General features: G+C 43.4%; 1 protein-coding gene across 1 annotated transcript in view; it reads right to left on the reverse strand.

Annotated features, from left to right (window-relative positions):
• The window catches only part of MB21D2 (Mab-21 domain containing 2), a 103,781-nt gene that overhangs the window by 9,706 nt on the left and 80,829 nt on the right, over nt 1-13,246 (reverse strand). The window lies entirely within an intron of this gene.

Below are 13,246 nucleotides of genomic sequence, written 5' to 3' on the forward strand. Positions count from 1 at the left end.
TCAATCAGGAGAGATGTGATTATGCTGAGTAATAAACCTAAAACCTCAGTGACTTCAAACAACAAAGTCTTATTTTTCATTCAGGCAACGTGACCATCAGAGGTTGCTGGCTAGGGCTCTTCTTTCCTTCATCCAGGACCCAGGTGGCTACAGTACCCCGCATCTAGAAACTCACAGGCCCTCTACTGGAGGAAAAGGAAGCCCTGGGGGATCTCTTTCCGGCAGCTAAATGCCTTGGCCTGGGAAGGACATATGTCATTTTCATTCACACATCACTGGCCAAAACTAGTCGCATCCAACCCCAGGGAAGACACTGCAGTTCTACCTCATGCTGGGAAAGCAGAGAGCCAGAAATATTTGATAAGCAGCATGAACAACTCCCACACTAACCAAACAAGCACACACTAACGAACATATAATTATAAGCTGAGATAATAACTCTGAAGGAAGTGAATAAAGGTCCTAGCCAAAACATAGAAGGGGATGAAGAGGACTGCAAATTGTTTCGCCTGGAGAATGAAAAATTCCAGAAGACCATGAGATCCATCTTCAAATACGTGATGAGTTGTCCTGGTAAAGGAGAAACGGACTTTAGGATCCTAATAAGTAGAAGGTGTACAGAGAGAGAAAAAAAAAAAAAAATCAGTGTCATCGGTAAATGAAAGGCTCACCTATCTAGTAGAATCTTCTAGCAAGGCTGCCTGTGGAGGGAGTACATTTCCTGTCCCAAGAAATGACCAATCAGCATTTTCAGCAGGGGTGACGACTAAAAATACTAACATGGGACGGGGTCTGAGTATGGGTGTCCTTCAAGGTGGCTGCCCAACACCAAAGCCTCCTCCTGCCGTAGCCACCGACGACCGTGCAATGGGGGCCCCATAACAGGTGCAGGAAGAAATCCAGGGGGGCATTTATTATGTTCCAGTGGAGGAGGCTGTTCTTCCCTCTCATCTGTTTTACTCTGTCATTTCTAATCTGCAACCCGGCCGCTATCACAATCCTCCAACCAACTCCACCGATTTTAAAAGAAGAGATCACAGTAGCAGCAATAACACACATCAGAACAAAAGAAGGACTGACTTTACAAAGCACACTTTCAAAGTATGTACATCTCATGTCAAGGGCTCTCTGAGAAGGGCACAAACATTGATTGGCTCTACTATGCATTAAGGCATAGGCTGAATGTCTCAGCCTTCTATCCTCTTGGCGCTTGGAAGTAGGTCATCCTGTCCCCATTTTACAGATGAGGAAATCAAGATAAATAACAGTCAAATAAATTGTTCATGGCCATAAAAACTAAAATGGGATGAAAATTCAGGTTCATTCCATACTCTTTTCACTATCCCAGTGATGCTTTCCAGCATTAAATGGGCTCTCCTGAGAGGATAAATAATTTAATATCTTTGGACCTTTTAAAATTGCCACATGAAACACTGTAAGAAACAGTTAGTGGAAGCTTATTTCTCTGTCCGAAAATAAAACAAATTCTATTTTGGAGTAAAATGATTTTTAAAGCAGATTAAAAGCTCATTTTAGCAGTCCCTGGGAAATGAAGTATTATAAGCAAAATGGGTCAAGGATTATAGGAAAGACAAGACTATAAATGACTTTTTTATTTTTTAAAAGTGAGTATCTAGTGCTGCGACACACAGCCATGTGTGCATGCGTGCTGCAAACTTAACTCAGACAATTCTGAAAGAGCATTCCACAAGTATTTTAATTCCAAGGGTATCCTTGGAATTCTTTCAGTCCCCCCAAGACAAACTCTGAAAATGTTCCTATATATTCAGATGCACAGTTTAATTTGCTTACTTTAATCCAACAGCAAAGCCTAAATTTTAGAGTCCTATCCCCTAAGTTTTTACTACTAGACTTGGGGGACAGAGAGTGGCTGAGAACATCATTACCAAGGGAAATACTAACCACAAAGCCAGAAGCTGTTACTGAGTTGTAAATCTTTTTCATTTGTGGACACAACAGTATCTATCACCGTCACTTTTTTTTTTTTTTTTTGCGGTACACGGGCCTCTCACTGTTGTGGCCTCTCCCGTGGCGGAGCACAGGCTCCGCACGCGCAGGCTCAGTGGCCATGGCTCATGGGCCCAGCCGCTCCGCGGCATGGGGGATCCTCCCGGACCGGGGCACGAACCCGTGTCCCCTGCATCGGCTGGCGGACTCTCAACCACTGCACCACCAGGGAAGCCCTACCACCGTCACTTTTTTCCTCTGTGCAAAACTCAGCTCAGGCACACTGAGCCATGGGGAAAGAAACATGACGAATTCTGTGCCTTCTCTAAAAAAAAAAAAAACCCAAACCCAAATCAAACCTAAACAACCTAACTGTTATCCTGAGTCTCAATAAGAGATATGCCCGTTGTGACTCAGCAGCCTGAGAAACGATGTCACTGTGGATTAAAAAGGGACTCCAGTGTGGAGTAGTGTAGCTGTGGTCTACACGACACACTCAGAGCTGCTACATTAGCTCAAAAATGGTTGCAATTTATATAAAGACCCAGCTAAAGGATTTTAAAACTTCATTGGCTAGCAAAAGTCCTGCCTTAAAATTAGTTTACTTTGGAAATGTTCAAACATACAGAAATGTAGAGATAATAGTATAATGAATCACCATGTACCCACTACTCAGCTTCAACAATTATGCTTGCCATTCTTGTTTCATTTATTCACACACTTTTGGCTGTAGTTCTTTAAAGCAAAGCCCAGATATTATACCATTTCACCCATAAAACACTTCAAAATGCTTGTCTAACTGACAAGACCTTTTAAAACTGTAACCACCATTTTCATATCTAAAGGAGATTTTTAAATGATTACTTATTATTACTATTATTGACTTCACTGATTTTACCTTTTTCCTAATATGCGTGGATACATGAGTGTGTATGTGTAGGACAGGCTGTTGATGCCCTGCACCTGCAGCCACGGTAGGCCGTTTCCTGTGAGATGGCAACTTCCCTCCTTAAGGCCAATGATTCTGCTCCTTGGCCTGAGGGTCATCTCTGCTCTGGCACCACTGGGAAGTGCAGGGGAGTTCATGCAGGAGAACTGACTTTAATCCAACAGCAGGGGAGGGCAGGAATCAGCAGACAAGTGCCCCGCTTCCCCAGACTCTGGTGGGACAATTCTGAGTTCTACACAACTTCCCAGAGGGTCCCACAAGATCAATCTGCTCATGAACAGTCCCTTAATTGGCTTTTCTCCCCTCTCCGTCTCAACTGCTCTACTCCCTCCCTCGTGCTTCTCACAATCACCTCCCAAGTGAGCTACCACATCAAGAGTTTACTGGAATCTTCAAGGGTGAAAATTTTCAGAGTGATACACTTGGATTGACACTGTCAGTCTGACACTGTTATTTCCTGACATGATGAGAGACCCCAGAGCCACTATATCTGCAACCAAGGGACTCCTATTACATACTCAGAAGAGATGGAAGGGAGAAACTAGGAGCCTGTTAATAAGCTGACTATAAACTACATGGTAACTACCTAAAGGCATCTCCTCTTGTCCTCTGAGAATAATTTAACTCTAGGACATTTTCCAAAGCACCAATTTGCAGCCAACAACCTTAGCCAGAGATTTTTTTAAAGCTACTATATAATTACAGTGTGAGCTAAGATAATAATCTAATACCTGATTTTTAAAAAGGATTATAACAATGCATTTTTCCTTTGATGCCCGAGAACAGAGCAGGTAAATAAACGGATTCCGTCTTATAAAGCAATTCCCAATAACTGCCAGAAGGTGGCGCCCACACTCCATTTCATTTACTAAGAGTTTTTGGAACCAAAGTCATAAAATCCTCCGAAGAAAGCTCTAGGGAAACAGGCTTTAGCAAAGGGCTAAGACTTGCTAAGACTATATTAAAGCACCACTCCGGGGCCTATTTGCCCTCAGCGACTCAAAACCTTGTCTTTTGGTCTCCCAGAGGAAATCTGGTTATTCGGGAGATGATGTGCTCCACCTAGGTAGAGCCCAGGCTGAAAGATGCTTTGTCTGGGCAGGCAACATGGTTGGCAAACGATTCTTAAAGAGTATGTTGAAGACCTTGTTGCAAAGTACAGTTTCAGCTCTCATCGGTTGCAGCTGAGATGAAAACAAAACAGAATAAAAAAAACATGAATAAAGCTTCAGGTGCCAGGAATAAGGGAGAGAGAAGGTAGAGTAAACAGTTTTTGATGGTATGAGGTTTAAGGCACCGCTCTTGCTGCAAAACTGTTTCATTCTGACTACAAATAACACACTCAAAGATTTCAGGAGCCAAGATGGAATTGATTTTTTTAAACCTGGCTTCAATCAATAAATAATCCAAATAAACACTGCCTTACTTTGTATGATGCTTTGCAGTTCCCAGATCCTTTTCTCATTTGTTCCCAGCAATAATGCTGTGAAGAACACTAGAGTTCTCATTGTACAGGCATGGAAGCTGGCTCTTGACAGCTAAGTGACTAGCCAAGATAAGCGTACAAAATATTCACAGAGTTCTTTGGCCTGAACAAGATTAAAAACTAGTCTGATCACATACAATTATTTTGAAAGAAGGAAGGGGGTGTTACTTGGGGTCTTTACCAGGTTATCAATTTGTTTCTTACAGAGTTAGCAGAAGGAGAAAGAAAGGGCTGAAAATGTAAAGCTTGCTCTGCCAGGGGCAATCTATGGATGATACACCTAGAGGTCTGAGTTACGCCTAGAGTGACTGGGTTACTGACAAAATGCCCCTCTTTCCTTAACTACACCTGCTAAACAAACACACATCATTCCTAGAAAATAATTCGTCTTTAAGTTTCAAATAATGAGATACCTAAGATTAGTAATTAATCATCCACATATTGTTATAACACCTATTATTAGTGATGACCCCCTTGTCTCTATTGTCTTTATCTTCATTTAACTTGAAAAAAAAATGTTATTTCATTGTACTAATACCCTCAATCAAGTTTCCAAACAACAAAGTAGTAAAATCCTAAAAATCTGCTACTTCAAAAAATAACATCTCAGTTAACAAGTCTTAAAAGTTTTTCCACCGTATACAGCTGGAACATTCCATACAAAAGTTCAGATTAGTACAATTACACCCGTACCTAAAATTTAAGGAAGGACGAGGGGATCAAATAAATATTTCCAAGGAAAACAGACCTGGAAAAAAGTACTGACAGCCTGACACACTAATAAAGAGCAGAATCTACTTCTGAGACACAATTGTCTACCTGATAATTACTTTCAATGACTGGATGAAACCATACTGTATTGTTTGGGCTTGAAAATGTTCACATCAAAAGAAGTCAGACTTATAAAACAACTAGTCAAAAAGCCCTGTGCAGGAGGTTGAAATTTGCAGTTTAAAAGCATGAGTAGATCACTTGAAAGAGGGTCAAATTGTTGCAGTGTTTTTAAATCCAGGCTGGCACAATAAAAAAAAAAAGTCAAAGAGAAAGTCAAAAAGGGAGTCTCGTCATGCTGACAAGCACAAGTGATACTTTGAAAATGGCTTATTTCACCTACTTTTCCTCCAACCATCAAAAACTAGAGCAAGAGTCAATGGTATGAGGATGAAAAGGGAAATTCGATATTCTAGCCAGAGATTGTAAACTAAAATGGTGGCTAAGAAAGATATAAAAGGGTTGGTTTGGTTTTTTTTTTTAGCTTTATACTTTTGAAGGATGTTGTTTGAATCAGTTGCCAATTCGGTAACTCTTGGACTCCAGGGGATGAAGCTGAACTTGTGTGTACCCTGCACAAAGAATGGGAATGGATCATAGATTATTGGGGCCAGAAATGAATTCCAAAGTTCTGTACTCCAACTGTCATGGGACAGAACATGTTGCTAAGGCCCAAAGGGCAAGGGTGACACAGCACAGCACCTGGCACAGGTACTGAGAAGCAAACGCAAAGTCCTGACCCTCAGTCAAGGGCTCTCTCCACTCCATGCCGGGGTCACTAACCAAACGGTGGGAAAATATGGGTCCCCCCATCCCACCCCAGAAGGACTGAAGCATAATCTCTAAGGAGACATATGTGTTTTAAACTAGCAAATCTTTAAATGCTTTTAAAAGTGGAGGCTGCCTGCTCCCTCCCTCAATTTCAAAGCAGGAAGTTTTATTACATGGACTCAAGAAAAGGCAGAGCTGTCCGGTTAGAGGAAGGGGTTTACTGGACCAGTGATACTTTAAAACATTCAAGAGCTGAGATTAACCACCCTTCAAATCAGGAGAGATACAACTTTGGCGGGACTTTTGGAAACATGCCAGTAATTGAGATTCGGGAAAGACAAGACATCTATCATGCCTCACACCTGGGGAACTCATTTACCTCTCCAACCTCCAAGTTATTGTTTGCTTTGAATGGAAAAGATATTTTTGTTAGATTCCTGTCAATTATTTTTTCAACCCCCCTAACTCCCTGTACCCATCAGACAGTGGCTGATTTTTGTCTTCTGTTCAATCTTAAACTTGGACAAAGCAACTGTAGAATCGACCGAAATCCTTAAGGGTACTTTGCCCAAGCACCACCGTCGCTCGGGAGCACGTATGTGGGTCAGGGGGTATGACTCGGCAACCCAGCCATACACCTGTGGCCATGGGCACAATCACAGCTCAGTCCTTGAAATCAAAGATCACACCGTTTAGACAGAAGTGTACAATCTCCAAAGCTATCAACTGACCGGGAGGTGAATTTAGACACCCATATGCATACCGTGTCCCTTCCAAAAATCCTGTGAGATTAGGTTTTCTAGTATAGCGGGAAAAAGACCAAATGACAAGCATTCTTTTAGAAAGTAGTGCCAGCTTGAGAGACGTCATTAAAGGACTCACACCCAAGCGTGATGTGACTGTGAGATGTAGGAATCTCATTTTAAGGTCGTTACGAAAATGACATTTGTGCACTGACCCAAGTCTTGTCATGAGAGTACCTTTCAGATGAAAAATTCCATAAATTCATTTTAAAAGGGGGGAAGGGTGGTTTGGGGAGAAACCCTCGAGCAAAACCATAGGACATTTTCCATGTTTCCACTAGAGGTCGTGCCTTCCTTTTTCTTTAAGGTTTCGGACTGGCTCCAAGCCAAAGGACTGGAGAAAGGCCTGAAGGTTGGATATAAATTTTTAAAATTCATACCTGATTTTCCTGATATGCTTTCTAAGTGAGTCCGAAATGGATTTGGGTTTCAGATACAGTGTTTCTTATCGGTGACTCCCCAGTGTCCGCGTGCTGCTTGCAGCAATTCTTTTGAAATAGTGGGATGGATGTCATATACTTTCACTGATAAATTTCCACAGCTTTAAGGTAAAGAAGGCATATGGAAGAGGAAGATACCCTAAGAGATAACGTGGATGATGTGATGGAGAGATCATAATTTTAGGATATAGAAAAGCTTGAATGTGAACCCTAGCTTCATGATTTATTACCTTTGTGACATTTGGGTAAGTGTACTGAACTTTTTGAAACTTTAGTTTCCCCATTTAAAAAAAAATTAAAAATGAGGATAATACTACCTCTTTCACAAGGCTATTATGAGACTTGCCTGAAATAGTTACATAATAAAGCTCCCAATACAATTTCCGGAACTTTGCAGATGCTGAGAAATTGTAATTTTCTTTTTAAAATAGCATTCTGTTCATACTTCTCTGGGTCAATTAATATTTACTGGCTTTTACCTTGCTGTTTGGGCAAGGTGATTTTTTTTTTTAAGGAAATGTTCCAGTATTTGCCTATCTGTTCAACCATCTCCCTCCCTCCCTCCCTCCCTTCTTGTTTTCTTCTTTTGATTTTAGTTTCCCCACGTTTGTCAACTAATGTGGGTTGAATGAATCAAAGCTCAAGACAACTCTGCCAGCTTCGTAGGGGACAGAAAAGCATTTTTAATGAAAAGTCAGCACGAAGTACCTGGTTGGTAGGAGCGATGCAGAGAGGGAAACGGGAGGAACAAGAAAAGACAGATGTGCTGATTTTTATGGTCAGTTTTAGCTTAATACCATCTTTTTTGTTCTCTGTGAATTTGGTATATGAACAAAAGGTAGTGAAATCCTTGATACTGAATAGATTCTGTCTTGTAACTACAGTGGTTCTCTAATGAGCATGCAGAATAATCACCTGGAGAAATTATTAAAACACAGATTGTTGGGCCTCGGCCACCAGAGTTTCTGATTCAGTGGTTCTGGTGGAAGACCTGGGAATGTGCATTTCTAACAAGTTCCAGGTTCCAGGTTCATGCTGATGCTGGTCCAGGACTACTCTTTTAGAACTGGTTTAGCACCGTCACAAAATTTACAATCCAATTACAGGAAAGAAAATGGAATCAGTTTAAGGAATCTAGGCTCTAATCCTGATGGTCCATTAATTCACTGTGTGGTGAGGAAGGTTCATTACCTGTCATGCCCAATTTGCTTATCTGGAAAGAGGAACAATGTCTCTCTGCTGATGAGATCAAATGAGGGTCAAAAGAAGAAATGGGTAAATGAAAACTTTGAAAAATTAGACACTACTCTGGAGGAACAAAGAAACGGATCAACAATTCTAAAAGCCTAGGAGAGTTCACCTGAGATGCCAACTTGACTGCATCAGGGGATGCCCAAATCTGGGGGTGTGTCTGCAGGGTGTTTCCAGATGAGATTAGCATTTGAATTGGTAGACTCAGTAAGGTAGATGGCCCTCTCCAATGTGGGTGGGCATCATCTGATCTGTCAAGGGCCTGAACAGAACAAAAAGGTGCAGGAAGGAAGGAAGGATTCACCCTCTTTTTCCTTCCTCACTGCTTGAGCTGGCACATCTCGATCTCATCTCCTCCCATCCTCAGACTGGGATTTACACCATTGGCTCCCCTCGTTCCAGGCCTTCAGACTCAGACTGAATTACAGCACCAACTTTCCCGGTCTCCAGCTTGCAATCGGCAGATAGAATTCTCGGCCTCCATAACTGCATGAGTCGATTCTTCATAATAAATCTCCTTTTATATCCTGCTGGTTCTGTTTCTTTGGAGAACTCTAATACACAGCCATTACTTAAAAGATTTCCTTAAAAGACTGGAAAGTGACAGTCCTGGGTTCTAGTCTGGTTCTGCCTCTGACTTACCCTGGACACACACTTAACCCTTATGGGTCATAGTTTTCCATCTAGCAAGAGGTTTAGAGATGAGATGATCCCTAAGGTCTTTCAATGTACAAATGCTATGGTCCTAGGATCAGAACATGAGCAGTGACTGGGGGCTCAGGCAGGTCTCAATCTAGGGAACACCATCTCCCCTCCCAGAGCTGAGGGCAAGTTCTTTTATTCTGTCTGCATGGATCACCCAGCAGTAACCTAAGGGCCACAACCTTGGCCCACACTTCAGTGTAGACCAGTCCCAGAACCCAGGTGTGCCATAGCCCTGCCAGCCCTCAGCCTGAGCTCTCAAACATTCCAAAACCAAGCTCCGTATTGGCTATCATTACTGAACTAGTACATGTGTCATCATTAGATCACCAGAGCCCTACACCATCCATTCAGTTGATAAATGCTTGAGATTCTGTCTCTAAAATGTCTGCTGTGTCATGCCCTCCCCATACATCCTATTGCCACTGTATGTCATTGTCACAGTTGAGCTTAAGCCCTCATGTCTCTCACAAGGACAACTGCAACCCCTGTTAATTGGACTCCACTCCCCTTCACCACCACCCAGCATAAGCTGCCAAAAGGAACTCCTTCAAGGTCGGATCTGATTGCATCACACCTGCTCCAAATCCTATAGGGTGGCCACCATCCCTGTAGCCAAGGCCTCCCAGGGGACTTCCCTGGCAGTCCAGTGGTTAAGACTTGGTGCTTCCACTGCAGGGGGCACGGGTTCGATCCCTGGTCAGGGAACTAAGATCCCACATGACACGAGGCACAGCCAAAAACTACTGATAAAAATAATTAATTGGGCTTCCCTGGTGGCACAGTGGTTGAGAGTCCGCCTGCCGATGCAGGGGACACGGGTTCGTGCCTCGGTCTGGGAAGATCCCACATGCCGCGGAGCAGCTGGGCCCGTGAGCCATGGCCGCTGAGCCTCCGCATCCGGAGCCTGTGCTCCGCAACGGGAGAGGCCACAGCAGTGAGAGGCCCACGTACCGCAAAAAAAATCAATTATTTATTTATTTTAAAAAGGGCCTCCCACATTTTGAGGCCAACTTCCATTTCAACATGGGTCTTACTGCTCCCTTATCTTCCTCAGTGGCTCCAGCCCCAAAGTGGATCCCCCAAACTCTACTGGTCCCCTAACTATGTCCTTGCTTTCCAGCTCCCGAGTCTTTGCTCATTCTCTCCTTTTGACCCTCCATCCCTGCCTGTTGAAATCCGGCCAACTCCATCTAAAAGCTTCTGCCTCCTAACCCCCCACGTTCACACGTGTTATTTCCTTTCTTTCTTTGTACCATCTTTTTGATTAACCTGATATTTTATGATATTTATGAGGTGACTTGTATTACAGCTATCTGAATTCATTCCCAAGTCTCACACAAGATAAGTTTTTTACAGACTCACCCGTGTCCCCCTGAATCCTGGGGGTTAGGCTACTGAGATCTAGAAACAGTCCATCCTGATACAGAATGTGTCCTTATAATATGAACTAGTTCGGACTGCAAACAGCGAAATTATGTCAGCAGAATAAAAGTACTGTTAGTAGTTCATACGCAATTTCCCAAGAATGTTAATATTTTGTACAACCAAGGAATAGCCATCAAACAAAACATGCTCAAACACAGCAGAATGCATCAACCCACAGAACGAATGACGCTCAAATTCTTCGAGACTCAAATTGGCATGTGATCTGTCATGGAAATGCTTTTGTATGGTTTTAGTGCATTTCATCCTTGTCTCCACAATTCAACAACTTTACCTCCTTTTTTTCCCCCTAAAACCCTTTTCATAAAGCCATTTCTAATCTTTTTTCAACAGTAAACTTCTGTATTAGAGTATTCTGTCTTTTTCTGTTCAGTATTGCTACTGCTTTTGTTAATTTCCTGGTTACAAGGTCAAATAGGTTTGGAGTGATCTGCTCCTCACCCTGTTTTCCCCACAAGCCCTGTTGTTTCCTGAGTGTCTGCTACGAACCAAGTATATTATATGTTATCTCACTACTTAATATGCAAAATCTTTCAGTCTGACATTCTACCCTCAATTTACAAGAAAAGAGTCAGACTCAGTGGTTAAGGGTTTTGCTGTGGTGACTCACACAGGGTTGCCCGAGCCCCACACGTGCGCTCTTCACTGCTATGGTGGCTTCCACACTGAGTGCCAAGGGCCGAGCCTCCTCTCAGGTCCTGTAGCTAGTGGAGGGTGAGGGCGTGTGAAGGGTAAGGGAGACTGCGCCTGCGCCAGATGGGCAGCCCCTGGGCCTCCCGCTCCCCCCAGAATCACTTTTATCTGTTTTACGTATTGGGCTTCCTCTGATGCTTCTATCTGAAGTAAGAGTCCTACAGTTTTAAAAGGGAGGAATAAAAAGGGTTGAAAATCACTGCATCCTATCAAGCTGGCTACTTCCCAATTCTGCCTGAGGCTGGCCTTCAGCAGAAAAATAAATCAGTTGCTTACAAAAGATCTACTCTATACAGAATGCTGTTGTGGGATTGCGGGGGGGGGGGTCCCCCAAATTCCCTGCTCTAATCATTCCAAAGCTCTAAAAAGACTTCACTTTATGCCCACTTTATTCGCTCATTTGACTCTCTACCCATTTCCAGACATTGCAAGGCAGGTTGGGGGCTGGCAGAGGTGCAGGAGCCTGGAGGGCAGACCCTCCAGCTAATGCCCTATGGAGAAGGTGGATCCGAACCAGCTCCGAACTGAGCAGGACCCCCAGTCCTGGTGCTCCCTAAGAGAGGCCAGCTGGTTGCCACCAAGAGAACTGGCTGGACAAGATGCTCTTTAATGTTCTTCCTGACTGAAAAGAGTGTGTTTCTGAGCTGAGGGAAGGAGGGGGAGATGTCTTAAGAGTGAGTTTATAGCAAGCAAATGGGTGTAATGGGTGTAAAGCACATGCCTCACTGACACACGCAGAGGCAAATACAGACCTTTCATATGGGTTGTTTCTCTAAACTTCATGAGTAGTAAGGAACAGATGCAAAAAAAGAAAGCGAAATATGATGAGTGCTGATATAACTGAAGCAGAATGGGACAGAATACATCCATCTTGAATTTCCCCCGAGAGAGTAATGCCTAACAACACAAAAGGTCGTTTCAGATCTTTCCAAGGACCTCTCCGCGTCCAGCGGTGAGGCTCCATGTTTCAGGGAAAGGACGTGCGGGGAAGTTTCTTTAAAGCGGTTAGAAAGAAAACAGCGGGCGCTGGATCTACAGCCAGTCTCTGGGCAATGAATGATTTGTCGCCTTCTCCTTCTGGTATTGATTCTCGCCTCAGACAGACAACAAGTGATTGCAGATGAAAGCACGCATGCCTCGGTGGCTGCTCAGCCTGTGTCTGAAAGCTTCCCCAGCATCCTGGCCCCCCCGCACACCCCTCCCCGGGCTCTCACTGCAAAGGCCCATCCCCCTCCCCGCGGAAGCAGCTCAGCTGGCCTCACCTGCACACATCTGGAGGTATCACTCCTGGGGTACCTACATTGCAGCCTCACCACCTGTTTTCCATTCCCAGCAATCTATTTCAAACACACACACAGAAGAGTCTGACATTATGCCTCCTTGAAATAACAATGTCCATGTCACTGATACGAAAATTCTTCTTGATGCTGCTGTCTTCCCGATATTGCTAATGCCATCATCCAACCACTCCTAGCCTCTTAATAACATAGCCCATTTACTGAGCATCTACTTTGAGCCAAGGATTTTTAATGTATTACTGTTCACCTTTACACTGCCCCTGAGTGGTATGAAGAAAGGGAGATTCTGAGGTTAAATAATTACCCAAAGTTACATAGTCTGTGGATCTGAACTTTGAACCCAGGTGTCTGATTCAGAAGACAGTAAACTTGGGAATTCCCTGGCGGCCCGGTGGTTAGGACTCTGCTCTTCCACTGCAGGCAAGGGACATGTGTCCGATCCCTGGTCAGGGAATTGGGATCCCTGCATGCCAAGCAGTGTCACCAATGTGTATTTTATATATATATATATATATATATATATATATATATAAAGAAGAAGACAGTTGACTTACAAACATCTCACACAGGTCAGTGGGAATGACTAGCCACATCCCGTTTCCCCCTTTTCTTAAGCTCCTTCTCACAGCTCCAGGGAGATGGCAAAGGGACTAAAGCTTTCAAATACC

This window comes from Phocoena phocoena, chromosome 4 (genome assembly GCF_963924675.1).
Source record: "Phocoena phocoena chromosome 4, mPhoPho1.1, whole genome shotgun sequence".
Lineage (NCBI taxonomy): Eukaryota > Metazoa > Chordata > Mammalia > Artiodactyla > Phocoenidae > Phocoena > Phocoena phocoena.